This window comes from Temnothorax curvispinosus, unplaced genomic scaffold (genome assembly GCF_003070985.1).
Source record: "Temnothorax curvispinosus isolate PA1 unplaced genomic scaffold, ASM307098v1 QBEX01003939.1, whole genome shotgun sequence".
Lineage (NCBI taxonomy): Eukaryota > Metazoa > Arthropoda > Insecta > Hymenoptera > Formicidae > Temnothorax > Temnothorax curvispinosus.
The window spans coordinates 78,818-96,169 of NW_020213719.1; the positions used below are offsets into that span (position 1 = coordinate 78,818).

The window sequence follows — 17,352 nt, forward strand, 5'->3', positions numbered from 1 at the left end:
TAATAATTAAAAATACTGACTGATATGTGTGCTATCGTTACGCATTTATATGTACCCATTTGTTTCAAAAATGTATTATTCATGTAATATAAATATTTGTTAGTTCGATAATTAAATACTAAATAGATTAAACAGACAAATGTGTCCTACTGATCATTTTGCTCGTACATTGGATTCATTTGATGTTTATGCCGTCATAATTCGTCGACATGTTTACGAATACCGCGTATGATTGCACTATTCGCATATTAGACTCATCATTCCCGATCGTTAATCACATGACCGGTTTTTTCGTTTTTCGTCTTTCGGTAAAGCTATGAAGTACATTGTGCACATTGCACCGCACATGTTGCAGCCGGACCAAGAGCCGCAATTACGAGCAGCTAACAGTTCTTTGATCTTACGCGGCGTCAATTGAAAACTTATTTTCCCCTTATTCTCAACGGGCCTGAACGTTGACGAGCAGCGTCGATGTTGATTGAAATTTTTCCACATGCCCTTAACAACGACTTAACACCCCATATGGCGAGCACGTTAAGCGAGCAACGTGCAACGCGTTTCATGAGTAGCTACGTTTTAATAGCCCCGACACGTGAAATCTCGTTGATTTATCAAAGCTCTTCCTCCGCTACCGACGAACACACGCACACACGCACACACGCGCTCATGTAAACTCGCAGAACAGAACGAAGTCGGCCGCCGTGATTAATTAATCGCCGCTAGTTAATCAATCCACGCCGGTACTCCGGTAGCTAACGATGTGGTGGCATGAGAAAAAATTAACGCGAAAGTAGCAACCGCGGAGAATTTATAGAATGCGTGATTCCCCTCACATGTAAACCTTTGTGTAAATTAATTCGTGATAAATGATGTTCGCACAGCTGTAATATTTATAGTTTATCGACATTAATATTCAATTTTCGTTGAATATTTAGTTCTTTATAAAATTATTACGATTTGTTAAGATCATTATAACGTCATTGTCCCGAGTTAGAATAATGTTCGTATAACTTTTTGTAACAATGACTATTTAAAATCGCAATTTGTTTCAATCCCAAACTCATATTACTTGTCTCCTAAAATTTCCCCTATAAATGACTATTAGACTATTAGACTTTATCAGATGTCTATTAGTTTTATATCAAATATATTATTATTAAATTATTCAATTGGCGTAAAATTCTTTCCCATGTGTTATAAAATTTTACCGTCGAGTCTTCGACATGCGAACAAGCCCCATCCTGTGATTAAAGCGTCTCGTTAGCCGTTTCACGGGTAAAATAATGCTCGCGCCGTCAATGAAATTCCGTACTGCGTATAATAAAAGCAAAATTAAAATTTGTAATGGGTCGGGGTTAATAGCATGTCATGACGACGCGCACTTTCATTCTCGCGAGCAAGCGCGCGCGCGGAGAAATAAGTGTATACCCAAGAAAAGAGAAAGAGAGAGAGAGAGAAAACGTCGCGCGTGTAATGGTCCTGGTAATTAATCCATCACCATAGTAGCGGACTTTGTAATTACTCACCGTTAATCACAATTTCATAATTGCCTGGCCGATCACCACGGTCGGCACGTATGCACATCCGGATCCCGATATCGCGCAAGTAAACGAAATCAATCATCGAGTTTTCGAAGGTGCGTGATATGATCTTTAATTCGGTGCGGTAGATTTTTTTGATACCGCGCGGTTAATAATCAACGCGTAATTACACAAGGGCGGATAAAGATTTTTTTATAATCGTCGTCCCGCGCAACTATATTTCATATTTAACTACGTATATACATATAATCGTAATATTAAGAGAAATACTCGAATACTTTTAAAACGTTCAAGAAGAAAATTACGGATGATAAAAGAGTAATTTATATAATTATTTTAAAAACATACTTAATTGTCAATTTCCTTCTCGCGCGATACGATGTATTTTAATAGCATTGTATGTACTAACACGAGCCAAACCGAATGTGTCAAGGCTAAAAGAAGCTTTCCGTTCTAATTTTTCAAACCATGAAGAAAGAAATCGTGAGAAATTTCATGGATAATAAACTGCTATTTATAGAAGTATTAAAATACAATAGTGAGATCGAGTAGATTCTCGGCTAAAGAAAGTAATAGGTACAGAGTATTAATAATATATATCGTATGATTATATTTCCTATTCGGTTGAATTGATAAGTGTAAAATCAACCAAATTAATTGCGACAGTGACGGATAAAAATGTAACCCATAATATTCTCCTATAAAAAATATAGTTTTATTATAAAATGATTTAAAAATTATAGATATCTTAACTGATATGAAATAATTTTATAATAATTACAAAATAGAATGAAAATATAATTATTATTAATCTTAACGTCTGCACGTAAAGTATTCTGCTAATATAATTCTCTATTCCTCACAATTACCTCGGCTGACTTTGACCTACTTTGATTATTATCGGATCTTGTATAATCACATTTGAACCGATAATTTATTATATACATATAATTCTACTAAAAATACAATAAAACCTATATAAAGTTATGGCCCTCGCTTTTAACTTCCCACCTATTAATAACAATTCATTAAACTCCCAGAGTGGCAAGATGCTATTAAATCTCCGTAAATTATGTCGCGCAATTAAGTTGTTAAATAAACGAGGTAAAGAATATTGTAACATTCTCTAAGTAAAAGCGTTTTCGTTATTCTACAGTTAACTAACGTGAATCTAGCGTAGATTTTTCCGGTTAACAACTCTTCGATATGCTATGTTCTTTATATTTTGTACATCTTCGAAGCCAAAAAAACATTTTCAATTAAAATGGATTGCTCGGCACCGATTTATTTAAGAGTTCTCATTCTTGATAGGTGTCAAATATCCATTAACATGCACAGAATGACAAAGTTCTTTTTTTTTTTATTCAGAGATATAAATGAAAAATGAGATTTAGTTCTCAATATTCTGCTTCACCAAACACGTATTATTCTTAAATTAAATTGTATTTTGCTTCTTTCCTCAGACGTTTATTACATTATTACATTATTATAACGTGTGTATGACGACTAAATAATACATGTAAATGTTTACAACGTATATCCACTCGTATGGATTCGCTAAACCTAAATGACTGTGCAAATCAGTCATCTCTGCGGGAGGGAGGCAGTAAGCATTTAATGCTATCGGAATTGACTACCAGAAGTTGATACCCAATAAATAACCGTTGAATATTATGTCGAGCCTTTCTCTCGACTTTTTTTCCGAGCCATAACTCTCGCGGTCAAGTGCGGTAGTAATACTTCATGCGAACCATCTGACACGTCTTAAAGAAGACATCGATATTGCCACGCGCGATAATATCTCGCCGAATATATATTACAGTGCAAAACACGTAACAGTAAGCGACAATGCTTTCGCGACGGCAGGTATCATTGCGGATAGAACCGGATGATAATCTCTCATTTAGCGGAGCACACTTGTCACTTTGACGCATAAAAACGGGGAAAATCAGGCAAACCGTTTACACGAGAAAAAATATCAGCGTATTTATAATAGCCGAGGAATTATAGTTATACTAGATAGTATGAGAGAAATGATTACTTTACATATTTTATATTATCATTTACATATTAATTTTTGCTCAGATTATTCGTAAAATAAAAGTTAGAGTTAACTTAACCCATTTTTAATATTTTTAGAACAAAGACCCTTCTAAAAAATTTTTTATTTGTAATTTCTATTTTTCTGGAGCGAGGGAATAAAATACGAGATTTAATGTAATGTGTAGAAATATTCAAAAATATTATCACCTAATGTCTAATAAATTAGAAAGTAAAACTAGGAAAATTTTTGATTTAAGAAATTTACGTCACTTCTTCTTCCGCGTGTCACTGTAACCGCCACACTCCCGTTTCTATACTCGTTTCTATTAAATGGTGCGACAAAGACAGCATCCACATCCGCGTGTATTGTCACGTACTGACGAGCGATAAATCTACGTTCGAACGTTCGAGCTTTTGCTTTCTCATTGTAGTCATATAGTGTACGCGGGAAAATTCGTGTAAAATAAGCATACAACGATGGTACGAATCATTACAGTGCCAATTTCTTTTTCCACAGTATAGGCACTTACAGCTTTCGTATGGAAATCGGCAGTAATAGAAATTCGCACGAGTGCAAAAGTAACGTATCTTGATTAACATGTGTTTTCACGCGCAAATATACGACTACCTGTAAAGCTATCGGAGCTGGTTTTGACCGCGTAAAAAAAGTAATTCCTCAATTTTATGTTAAAATTACGACAGTACGACTCTCTAATTACAGGCTTACTAAACTTCCGTAAAGGCCATCAAAGTTTCGTAAGCGGCAAATGCAGAATACAACTAGAGAAGTTAATTAATTATTGATTAAAATACTATTATTTAGCAATCAAAAAATTCATTTCAGAAAGATTCTCATTTCCTAAAAATGTCAAAAGTTGAATTAAAAAATTTGAACTCTTTTATTTTACAAATAACAAAAATAAAAATTAATATGTAAATAATATGATGGAAGTTTACAAAAAAAATCTGTTAATGAATTGGTTAATCAGTGGAAGAAGATATATCCGCATCGGCATGTATATACATACGACGTATAGACGGACATGTCAACAAGACTCATTAAGAAGATGCAATGTAATACTCCCAAGCTCCCCAAGCTTGACGACCAATTTCTAAATTTAATGTCTCCTCCGAACGATAGCCCAGTTTCTCCGCACGAGCCCCACTCGTGCGAGGGGTGCAGTTTGGAATATAAAAATTCCTGTGATCAGGTGGACTCGAACCCGGTTCCTCAGAGTTACGAGTCTGGCGCTTTACCACAAGACCACACTGCCACCCTTCATACAGTTATAATGTTATCAATATCTTCAACATTTACCAGCATATTTCCCATTTCTAGTTATAAACAATTATATTACATAAACAGATTAGAATCAATAAATAAATTAATACTGGAGAATGTATAATCATTCGATTTATGTGCACTCGTACGCACACGCAAAGATCATAAAAGAGTTTTTAATTGTTTAATACAAAATTTTTTAAGCAAAAATATATTTGTCTAGTTTTTATCCATTTAACTGCAGTTAATTAGAAATCGAAAAGAAGAAGAAAAAAATGCTAATTATCATCAAAGCTTAATTATTGTCATATTATCGTTAGTTAGATGCGCATAAGAATAAATACATAACTGACTAAAAATAATAATACTTAATTTATATTTATTATAATTTTACTTTATTTTATCCTCTTTTTCTCATTTACCTCTATTTATTTAAGTAATAAATTCGAAAATTTAATCATTTATAACATGTCATATTGTAAGATACTTTATTCTAAGACTTTATTCGAATACATTGCGAGTATTACATAAATCCGTCTTATCGCTCGGCGGCCGGTAGACGACTGACTGTACGATCGTACTTCGACAGGCCCGCTACGCACACAATACGTTGCGAGTCACGCGGTCGAGGCATGTCGCCCGTATTTTGATCACGCGAAAGCGCTTTCGATGTTTCTAGAACCCAGATCTCACAATATAATATCGTGCTACAACAAATTGCCTGAGTAATTATTAATATAATAAATATATCATCATGATGTTCATTTGAAAAATGATGTTTTTTGTGTCTTCTAAAAATCTTGTATTGAACAATAAAAGCTATTTTATGATCTTTTCGTGTGCGTACGAGTGCATATAAATCGAATGATTATACATTCTCCAGTATTAATTTATTTATTCATTCTAATCTGCTCTAAGCTATCCATTTTTAAGGATCTATGAAAACTCACATTTGTTTGTAAAACTATATATTTTTAAGTTCCAACGTGCATTTTGGATACAGATATAATGCAATTTGAACATACATATAGATCCATTATGTCAATTTAAAATAGAAAGTAATTTATCACTCACCGACACAATGCGCAACAGCGGAGTTATAGTCTACGTCTACGTCGTAAACTACGTTGAACTGTAAAATACAAATATATATACGATTATTATAAAGTAATTAATTAAAATCAAAACTATTGCATCAAATTTTATATTTTTCTTTAAATAAACATTTAATAAAATAATTATAAAGTACTAAAAAAATTCTCCCTTTTCAATATAAAATTTTAACAGTACATTTTTATCTGTAACTCTTATTTGAATCATCGGAATAAATGAGAGAAACAAGGAGTAAATTAATTTTGCTTAATTTTGCACAAGTACAGAGTAATATATAAAATATAAAATACTTACCTCATGGTTGCTCCGCCGTTGCCCGACGCCTCCCAGGCTTCCTCCCTCTTCCTCTCAGATATTTCCTTGTTGCACTTTACATAATATTTCACTCGCGAAAACGATTAATTACGATCGCGCGACATTTTGCGTGGTCCTCCCGTAAGTACGCGACGTTGAAATTTGAAATACCGCGAAACACATAAAACATTATTAACATGTCGTACGACTTTCCGTTACGCAAATCATTCAAGCCGGCAGGCAATTCACGTGTCATCCGTGTCATCTTGCGTTCTTAATTCGGAAGTAGCATTGGATAAATCACTTTTAAATTGGCGACATAAAACGCGACGCGAGATACTTGGAATCCGAGCACCTGCGGTAAAGAAGTAGTTATTAGTCCGCCATAAAACGAAATGATATTTTACAATCCTTGTGGCAATCTGATCCTTACGCGAAATAAATTACGCGAACAAAATCTTCACTGCGATAATTTGTCATTAATTGTAACAGTAACTAATAATTTCCGATTAGCATCGAGAGATAATGTAACGACGCATAATAAGCGACTTTCTCTACTTCTTGCCTGTTCGAGCTGCGAAGTACGATAGTACGAATTGCTTAATTTTTAACAGCAAAAACGAACACCAAAGCTGGCGCACCAACGTCAGGACGAAAACGACCCAGGTTTACAGACTTAAAGGTGCCAAAAGCGTTTACAGACTAAGGGTTAAAAAAAAGTGGAACTTTATGATTTTAATCAACGGAAAAAATCAAATTAAATTGTCGCAAATAATATCTCGATTATATTATCATTTTAATAAGAAAAAAAGGTGTTCTCGGAATATCATCGGAATAAAATCGAGAAAGGAAATAATAATATAAACAATAACCCACACAGCATACATATCAAAAAGACGTCCAGAAGATATCCCGAAGATATATTTAGGCGATAGAATATCTTCGGAATATTTTCTGAACGTCTTTTTGATATGCTTGCTGTGTGGGAAGTAAATTACCCACACGCATTTTTTTAATCAAAATAAATATAAATTTTATTTCTTAAATAAACAAAATTTATTTTGACTGACAAATCATATTTTCCTTATCAAAAATTTTTCCTTGGCAAAAATTAATTTCAAATATGCATTAAATCAACATGTAATACAAGAAAACTATCATCTATTATTAATTTCCAGGGAGTAGAAAAATCGTAATAAAAAAGAATATTCTAAAATTCTTAATTTTAATAATTTAAAACGTAATAACGTAACGAATAATATAACGTAACGAATATTAAATTGATTCTCAAAGTCTATTTATTGAACCGTGCGGTGTTTCAAGATTGATTTCAGTCAAGTTTTTAGCAGAAATGCAACTGCAAATGTACACAAAAAGGCCTAAGTAGTTCAAATAATATGCTCCAGTTAAAACATTAGTTTACGATGCTAGTTTTTCGTAGTGAATAACGCGAGACGATCTCACCGATAATAACTCGTCAATATTGCCGTAAGAGCAGTCGAGCGCAGAGTGAGAAAATCGAAACCGTGGAATGCAAGACGCACTCCATTGCGTCGTCGAAGACGGGAGAGTTTGAAATGCTTTCCTGCATCGATTTTATTTTCCCTTGGGTTCCCACGAGAGACCGTGAAATCTATTCAAAAGTACTTGCGTTCCTAGTGACGTGCGTTCAGGATCGCAAGACGATACGGAAGTCTCACTGATAAATTATTCGCGCTAGTAAATATTACTTATTGCGCGTTTTAATGCATAATAATAAAATCGCGCGTTATACGCGATCTTGGTTCCATCGTTTTCGGCGTGACATAAAAAGAATCTATCCTCGAAAAGGAAAGACGCGGAAAACACACGTATTCTTAATGAGAAACCCTTAAATCTCTCGTTAATTACGTAACTTGCGTGTCGCGCGCTGAATTAGCGTGATTCGAACGAGCGCGAGGAGCGGCGTCGATTGATGGCGACCGATATATATTTACGGAAAGGTAATCGTTCGAACGTGATACAGAGACGCAGTCGCATAAAAATTAAAGAAACACGCAGGAACACGCGCGAAGGGATACGTCGCAGCGGCTGGAAGAGACGAAGGAAAAAAGGTTTGTGATCAACGGAACCGTCGCAGCTGACGATTTTAATGAGGTATCTCGCGGTCACAAATTTGATTGCGAGTTCATGAGGAAGCCGAGCGACCAACTGTTTTTAACTGTGTTTTCGGTCACAATTACTGCCTCCTCCCAAGACGGTTAACATTTCTGGGTGTAAATAGCAGCCGTTCAAAATGCAGAAGCTTACATTGTATTTCATACAATTGCAAATACATGCATGCCCGCGTGTACTTGAAATAAAACGAGTTTAATTTACAGGAATTTCGCACATTTTCAAATAAATATAAAGCTTAATATTCGCATGTACATAACAGATTTGTTTTAATATAAAATAAAAGTTTTATATGCCTCTTTTTGACGTAGAACCACGTCTTTCCCGAGGGGGGGTGGGGTAACTTCGGGTGCACGACTGCAACGTTTTTTGAATTACAAATTCTTTGATCAATTTGAATTTATGTACTTCATGTATTTATGTATTTCAAAAGAAATATTATTTATGGTATAGCATTATCAATAATGGCATAATATTTATAAATAGTTTAATTTAATAGACTATTAATGATTAAGAATTTAATAAAAAGAATGTGAGATACAAGAAATATGTGTTAGTTAATTGCAAACTATGAATATGTGTGTGTGTGTGTGTGTGTGTGTGTGTGTGTGCTAATTTTAAGTTATAACACACGGATAATGGCAACACACTGGTTGAATAAACTTTCGATCTTGATAATTAATTATGTTTTTTACACGTGAGACGATATCCATAATGCATCGGATAAGTTTAATACTCACCGTCGGAAGAATAAATAGAAAATGAACGAGAGAAGCAATAAGATCGAAGCATTAAGGCCAAGATCAAGGGAACTGGAGCAACGGGGCGTGGCGTCGAGACGGCCACCTGTTCTATCAGACGACGAAGGAAGCGGACTTGCTCCTCAGCCGTAATCGCGCCTCGCAATATATCGGTGTCTCGTTTGTCTTATTCTATACAGGAATAAAGTGGGTGTGTAGGTATAGCGAGTCTACGCGGCCTTGCAAGGCCGTTTCTAAGCACCGCGAGATCAGTGATCGCATATCTATCGGAAATCGTTCCCTCATTCGCCGCCGGGAACAATGACAGAGGAATTTCAGGACTCACGAAAAATGCGTCATCACTGGGAAATCTTTTGTAGATCTTACTATGATTATTACGAATTTATTTTACGATATTACGGATTTAAGAAGAAATGTCGGGTGCTAATTAGCTGAAGATTGGGGTACTGATGGGACACCCGGTGTTCGGTACCGATACAATCATTATAATTTTTAACGGTTCCGATATAATTTCGAGATGTAATTACTCGGAGACCGTTGAACTATCTTCCTCGCTAAAGTCACTATCGGAATAATAAGATAATAGAGTTTGTCGAAGAATCTACTTCGTTCGATAATCGCAATAGAACATAGAAAATTATTCGTGCTCGAATTAAAAAAAAGATGTATAATAAAATGTAATATTGTAAGATCAATATGATTTTATAAGCATAGTCAAAGTAGATCAATTTTTTTGCAAATTGGCAGACAGAAATTGTTTATATTTTCTTTCGAATACGACATAAATGAAGATATGACGTAGCAGCTGTTCTATCATACGAAGTTACGAGTAAGATTATATACTTAAAGAGTTGATGCATATGTAATTCGTCGAAGATGAGCATTACAGTTACAGCCGCTAACGTTGCCTTGCGTTATTACAGCGAAATAAGTTTGAAATAGAAGAATTTTAAAATTTCGAAACTTGTGCCAAGGTACCGAGATTATAAATGTTACTAATTAATGGTTAAAATGCATTCTTGCACAATTCTCTAAGATATTTATCTTATAAAGATAAAATCTGAACATAAAGCATCCGGAGAAATTAATTATGTTTAAATTCGATAAGAAAGTAATTATTCACTTCGTTATTTTTTACAATATATTTAAAAAATTTTAATTAAAATTATATATTATTATACGTGCTTTTCGAGTCGCATTGTATGGAAATAATGATATTATACAAAGTTATCACGAATCGTTCTTGTCTTCAATCTTTATATATCTGAATGAAATTTAAACACTTCATAAAATTTAAATTAAAATATTATAAAATAAATCTTTGTTTATCTTTATAAAATTCTATAATTATATAAAAGTATAAAATTGTACAAAAGTATATTTATGCACGTATGTTATTATAAAATGTAATTCTTTTAGAAAAGATCAACTTCCTGCTTATTTGCATCCAAGAAAATGGCTTGCATAAACGAAATAGTCCTTTTAATATATAGTAATTTAATTATTTTTGACGGTGATAAGAATTATTGTATTATTTACTAATTTTTAATAGAAATCTTTATATATATAAAAGAGCATGTGACGGTAAAACACTATTCTTCGCATATTTCAACCTTGAACCGGGACACGAACCGGAATCAATGACGATCGTTTCGATCAAAAAGATACAGGAAATTTCGCCAATTGATATGGAATAATGAGTCCGCAATATTAAAAAATGATTGATAACGGTATCGTAATTGGACACGATCGATCCCATGTCAATTTTTGAAAGAGTAGATTGCACGATGGTAAATCTCAATTATCGCTGACAACTTGTCATATGCAGGTGGGTCTTGTAATTTTAATAACAGCCCTAAAATGATGATAAAAAAAATTGGGCGCAGACAAAGAACTCGTCGATTTGTCTTCTTTAACTGTCACAAATATCACAATATATTTAATATTGCTGCGTAAATTGATGGCCTACAATAATAGAATAATCGTAATAAAAAATTTTTCCCTATTTTTTGTTTTTCGATAAAAAGTAAACTGATAAATATCTGAAGAAGCAGATAGTTTTATCATTGAAAAATAAAATAAAATATCAATTGTTTCGAAAGAAGAGATAATGCTATTCGCTAACCTGTTAAATATCAGCTGGATACGGTAAGCCATGCAATAAGTTTCATCGATGGTTTTAGACACTGCAGCTAGATGATCAATGATCCCCGCAGCACATGAATGACGTTTGTCAGGAACGATAATGCGATTTCTCTCGGAATCAGCATTTTAACAACTGTGCAGTCATCGGTTAATTTTCGAATTTAATTCACTGTTCCCCGTCACGGTTAATTGTTAAACATCCGACAAGTCAATTAACGGTACCTTAACGTACGCGTATATAACATTGGAGAAACTATTTCACATCGCGAAGTTTACGATATCTTCAAGTACTTGTCTCAATGTCCACGTCAAAGTTTTAAAGAAATTAAAAAATGGAGAATCGATCGCACCTTACACTTCTCAAATATTACAATAACAAGACTTGCACATTCTTCGTATAAAATGAAGGGGTTCGACCGACATAATCGAAGAAACCGACCATGAATTTGCAACTGAATTCTACTGAAGGCAGACTGATGTAGCGACGTATAGCAGATGCACTTGCTTTCGGGAGGTACACTTTTATTTCTTCTCTTCTTCTGCCTTTGTTTATGTAAATTTAGATCGAGATGTATAATTTTAATATGTTATATCGTAATAAAATTTGTAAAATCGGTTCTCATCCGTGAAAAATTAATTATTCCGCGAATGTTATTGCCTCTTATATTTCTTGTCGGAAACATTTAATATGGCGATCGTACGTAGCCTCTCCTTTCGTTCATATATTTCTTCTCTCGCTAGAAAGAGGTGACATCGGCGATTAGGCAATGAAATGGTAATCTCCAATCGCTCTGTACGCGACTTCTTCTATTTGCTATTTTACCCGTCACGCAATGCCACAGCGATGTCAATGTCAGCATCTCCAGACGAACCCTCTTAGAGATTTCCTCTTCATGTTCCAACGGTACCATTAGCGGTGGCATGAGAGACAGAGTTAAAAAATTATACTGTCGTTGAGGTTTTCCATTCTTCCGGGATCTCTCTCGTCCGCTCGCTCCAAAGATGCTTTCTTTTAAGCCACGAATTTCAAACGGTTCCGATAAAGGTTCACGCAGAATTGCAGGGGACGGCAAGGACGAAGGGGACCGTGTCTTCGAATAGCGTCACGCGGCGGGGTGGAGTAACGAGGTGAGACCACTCTACGGTAAGGTTTCCGTGGTGGATCCGTGCTGCGTGGTGGTCGGGTAGTTTGTGGCTGCGAGCACACAAGTCGAGCCTACGACACGAGCCTCGGCGGCGCTTCGCCGCTCCGTCTTCGTCCTTGCGGCGAGCGCATCCTTGTCGCTCTTCCGACGTCTCTCGCTCGCGCGCCGCTCCTTCTCTTCGCTCTTCCGCGGGTTCTCGCGCCGCGCGTCGCGGAGGAGATGAAGAGGCCCTCCCTCGTCGCACACCTCTCTTGTGCTACGGCATTCTAACTGCTATTGCACACACAGCACACAGTTGTCTCTCTCTCTTTCTTTCTCATCGCGACTAGCAACGATCGTTCCCCGACGCGGCGCGGCGCTGGCGCGAGGAAGAGGAAGCGCTTCCTTATTCCGGTGCGCGTTACGCGCATCGCGTCCGAGTCGAGTACGCCAAATGAGGCGTTAAAAATCGCTCAATGATGTTAATTTTTCCATTCTGAGGAATTATTTTTAAGGTTCTATCGTTTCCAGAAGCAATCGATCGGGAAAATTCAAAGTCCAAGTGGAGTATGCAAAGCTATATATTGTTTCGAGGACACTCGTAAGGAGGTCGACTTTCGCACGACTCGCATCACCTTGTTGACCGCGCAACTAAGAAGTAAGTACGACTGTCGTATTTACGATTTTCATGATCAGTGGCGTCGTCTTTCACGGATGAACACGCAGTCGGACCCAGTTTTCATCGCGGCTCGTTAAAGACCGTGGCAATCGAATCGAATAACTGAGGACTGTTAACGAACACGATTTTACGAACAATTTATCCGATTTATAGAACGAAACAGAGTACCTATTCTTGGAGGTTCTAAATCCTTTCAAATCTAAATTAATTTAACCTATCGAAACTTGGTTCTTAATGGAAAATTCCAGTCCTGATTACTGAGTGACAAGGTTTAGATCTTGCTCGCTTGAAATATTAAAAAGAGGGTCGCTTATAAAATGCACCGCTCGCTTTATGACAAGGCACACTTATATGAGTCCATCTGAATTATTGACAATCTCGCCGCTTCGCGTAATAAATGCCGACGGATCTTTCCGGAAAGCGTAAACGTAAAGTGCCGACACGTGTAAAAGATGAAACTTTTAATATTTCGGAGTAGCAATGTCCCGTAAGTCATCCGTCGAAATTTCTCGCGATGTCCACGAAAGTGGCAGTTCGGCACGAATAAAATGCGACCATACCGTGATCTTACGCTAATTGCAACCGTACAAACGTAATGAGATGATTCCGATAAAAAAAAAAGTTTCTTAACATTACATACTACTCCTTTGCTTTTTTTATTTGCATGTTTTCCTTTTAAATTAGTTTAAAACTAATTTCTTTTAATATATAATTTTTATATCTTCTAAAACTGCTTATTTATTCTAAATTTATCTAATGCTGTATCCTGCATGATATATTTTTACCTAATAATAAATCAATTTTATATAATTTCATTCATCTAATAAATGAATACAACTACTATATGCAGATGATTGTTCGCATCTTCTTTAAAAAAAAAAAAAAGATTTATTGATCCGCCTACATTGGACACTACATCTCATAAAAAAACCTGTCGAAGGGCACTTGTGAACGCTTGTGAATCAGGTATCCCGCCCATACGTGTCATCGCGGCGTCATTTACGAGATCCTCGACGCTGCAATAAGATTTTAAAGTAATTATAACGTGCTCCCTGATAATTTTATGGGTGTTTTTAATGACATCTCCCCGACCCTTTCGATTGCGGCCGCGCGTTTATGAATATTGACATCAAATCAAATTCCACGGGCAGCGATCCATTGATAAGTTAAAAAACAAGGCAGAAGCGCGTCAATATTCGACGGAGGCATACGATCGGGGCCACCCGGTGTGCAATTAAACGTATATACAGTTTTCATTCGTTTAACCGGCTATGCAGATGGTTGGAAGGTGTTCTCGCCGGTAGAGAGAGCGAATATTGGGCAAAAACAGCCTCTTGGCCACCCGGAAGGGTTAATGGATAATTGGCAGTTCTCCTTTTCGCGAATGCACTTCTGAGGTAACCTTGATAAACCGCGCGAATGGTTACACCGCTGCGCCGTTTATTTCTAAGGAACTTATCCCCCTCTGGTCTTCAACTGAAATTCATTTCGCATACATATATATAGTTAATGAGACGCGTGAAATCTCGACGCGCTGATAACACCCGAATGTCGTGCGCTTATTGGCCGGATTTTAAGGTCACAATTTTCGGCACGTTTGCCAAAACGCGATAATGCACTCCGCGCGTCCCGAGGCCAGGGAAAGCGCGAATTAAAAGAAAAGGAAAGAACCGATATCGGTCGCAACCACGATTTATGCTCATTGCCGCGGCTGAACGTGTCTTTAGTGGGCAGGCTTTCCGAGAGAGATAACGGTGCAAGCCTGTCGAGCGTGCCGCGGCGCGACGCGACGCGCGGCGTATCTTAATTTGTGGGGTTCCGCGCGAGAAATATCAGGTTCGCAAAACGCCGTTCGCGTTGCGGGTCTCTCCTAGTTAGTCACGGTCGCACCGATTGTCCCCGATCGACCGATCGGTGGCTCAGTGCATGTGCGAAACAGGCTGCGACAAATCGAAGACGGATATCGCTGAAGAAATTAAAAAGGTAAGCATAACTTTCACAAGAAAACAATAATAATAATTGCAAGAAAGTTACTTAAAAGCGATCAATATTTCGATAAGAATCAAGTATGAAAATCCAAAGCGTTCCGTGAAAATCCAAAGTAATATATACGGCATATTTTTTCCATACATTTAAAGACTGCACTATCTTGCTCGCCTGACTGCTCAATGATCACGTTGCGTTTTTGTATTTTTAATTTTCGATCTCATAACTCGTGACAAATATACTGGTATTAACACCTGGCATGTACTTTACGAATTAATGGACGTCGCGAGTCATTTAAAGACGCTTCTATGACACGAAGACTTATTACGTTCGCGGACGCAAATGAAAAGAAGCGAGGTTCAGGGGTCAGAGGAAGATGAAAAAGAGCGCGTAAGAAGCGACAACAAAGCGCGACCGAATGCGAGACAACCATAAATCCCGAGTAATCTGGGAGATTTATGCACAATATAACGAATCCACCGCCGCGCGCGGGTCATCTCCGCCGCTTTTTATTTTTCTTCCACGTCGAGAGAGTGCGAATTCATATCCCACATCAAAACGCGACAAGGTGCTCTTCTTCCTCGTTATTCTTTGCTGATGCGCGTCTCACAGTGCGAAGATGCGGCGATTTGTCACCGTCGTACGCAGGAACGCAAGTTAACGTGATGCGATCTGCTTTCTTTGTACCTTTTTTTTACATTTCATTTTTTTTCTCTCTCTCTTTTGTTCGTCGTCGTCGTCCACCCTTCGCGCGGACCGTTAATTTTCGAAACAAGATTGAGGAGACGGAGACCAGAGGAGCGGAAGGAGGATGCGCGCGTTTACCGTCGCCGAAAATTCATTACGCCGGTTAATCTCGTCCGCTTGTCCGCCTCCCTGTTGTATCTTTATTAAATCTCTGGCTTCGCGTCGCAAGATGATATTATCGTGACTCGTTTGGCGTTGCTCCATATTATGTGCTAACTACCCGTGTTAGCCGTGCCGATAGTCCAATTACCGAACACCTCGCATTGTAAATTTTCCTTTCAATAAAGCACGCTGCACGACACATCGTTCCACGATACGTTTTCGGGGATCAACCTGCGGAATCGCGCGTGCAAATCGCGCTCGAGCAGAGGACACGACGGAAATGCAGAGGCGAACGAAGAAGGATGTGGCCGGCCTACGGGGGCATATAAAAAGGGAGTACCGGCCATATTTCTCGAGTGAACCACTTAGAAGAACGCGGCAGTACGAATATCCGACGATTCAACGTCGGATTTATGTCTCAGTTGGATGAAATGTGCGAGATAAGTGAAAAAGTGCCCACCCGTGCGCATTCACGCACGCGAGATTTTAATTCGTGAGTCGGCGGTGTGTGCCTGTCCTCCGATAAATCGTCATTAACCGTTGTTAAGATTTCGACTATAAGTATGACGTCTCGCGGTTTTACAAATGTCCCGTTAATGCTATTCGTGCTGAACGCGTTTGCAACACATGTGCAGTAATTATCACACGTGATTAACGTGTAAAAACGGGTCTCGAGATGCTTGTAACGATATCGTTTTGTCACTTATTTCACCGCAGCTTACGTACAGTATATCTCTTATACAACACTCCGTTAATGGGCGCGGAAATGGAAAAAGTACGAGCGTCTTCCTGATATTAACGCGACTTTAAATCATTAAATGAATTGTAAAACTCATACTCGTTGTAATTACTGGGACGAATGTATGTAACGTGTATATCGAGCGAGGAGGTATGATGAAATTGGAGAAAGTATAAAGTAAATATATTACAGACTTCGTATTAGAATCTTCGCGTAAAACGATACTTGGATGGTTGAAATGATGGATTCATGTTCGCGAGAAATTCTATTCCAGCACACATTTCCTGATGGTATTTACTTGTCATTGTAAGATGTTTTATCCTCGTCTAAAACCATTTAACTTCGATTATTTCGTGAGAATCGCTTGTAACTTTTTACTGAACTTAATTTATCTAGAAAATATTTCCTACTATATCACCTTTTACTCGCGCTCACGAGTTTGTCTAATCAATTTCATACACTAATCTATCTATCATTTATTTTAAGGCAATGGATCGAGGTTGTAGACATGTGTATCTGTAATATACTTCCATAGATCCATTACTTTAAATTTAAATTAAAATAATGCAGCACTCACCAGACACAGTAGCGCAGCAGCGGAGTTGTAACACGACGTTAATCTGTAAAACGCAAATGCAGCGA

The 17,352-nt window shown here is 37.2% G+C and overlaps 1 protein-coding gene across 1 annotated transcript in view; it reads right to left on the reverse strand.

The window, feature by feature from the left end:
• The window catches only part of LOC112453030, an 83,764-nt gene extending 66,439 nt beyond the window's left edge, over nt 1–17,325 (reverse strand). The window contains exon 1 of the mRNA XM_025013575.1: nt 17,288–17,325. The gene's annotated coding sequence lies outside the window, so the exon portion shown is untranslated. The remainder of the gene's footprint in view (nt 1–17,287) is intronic.
• Between the last annotated feature and the right edge of the window lie 27 nt (nt 17,326–17,352).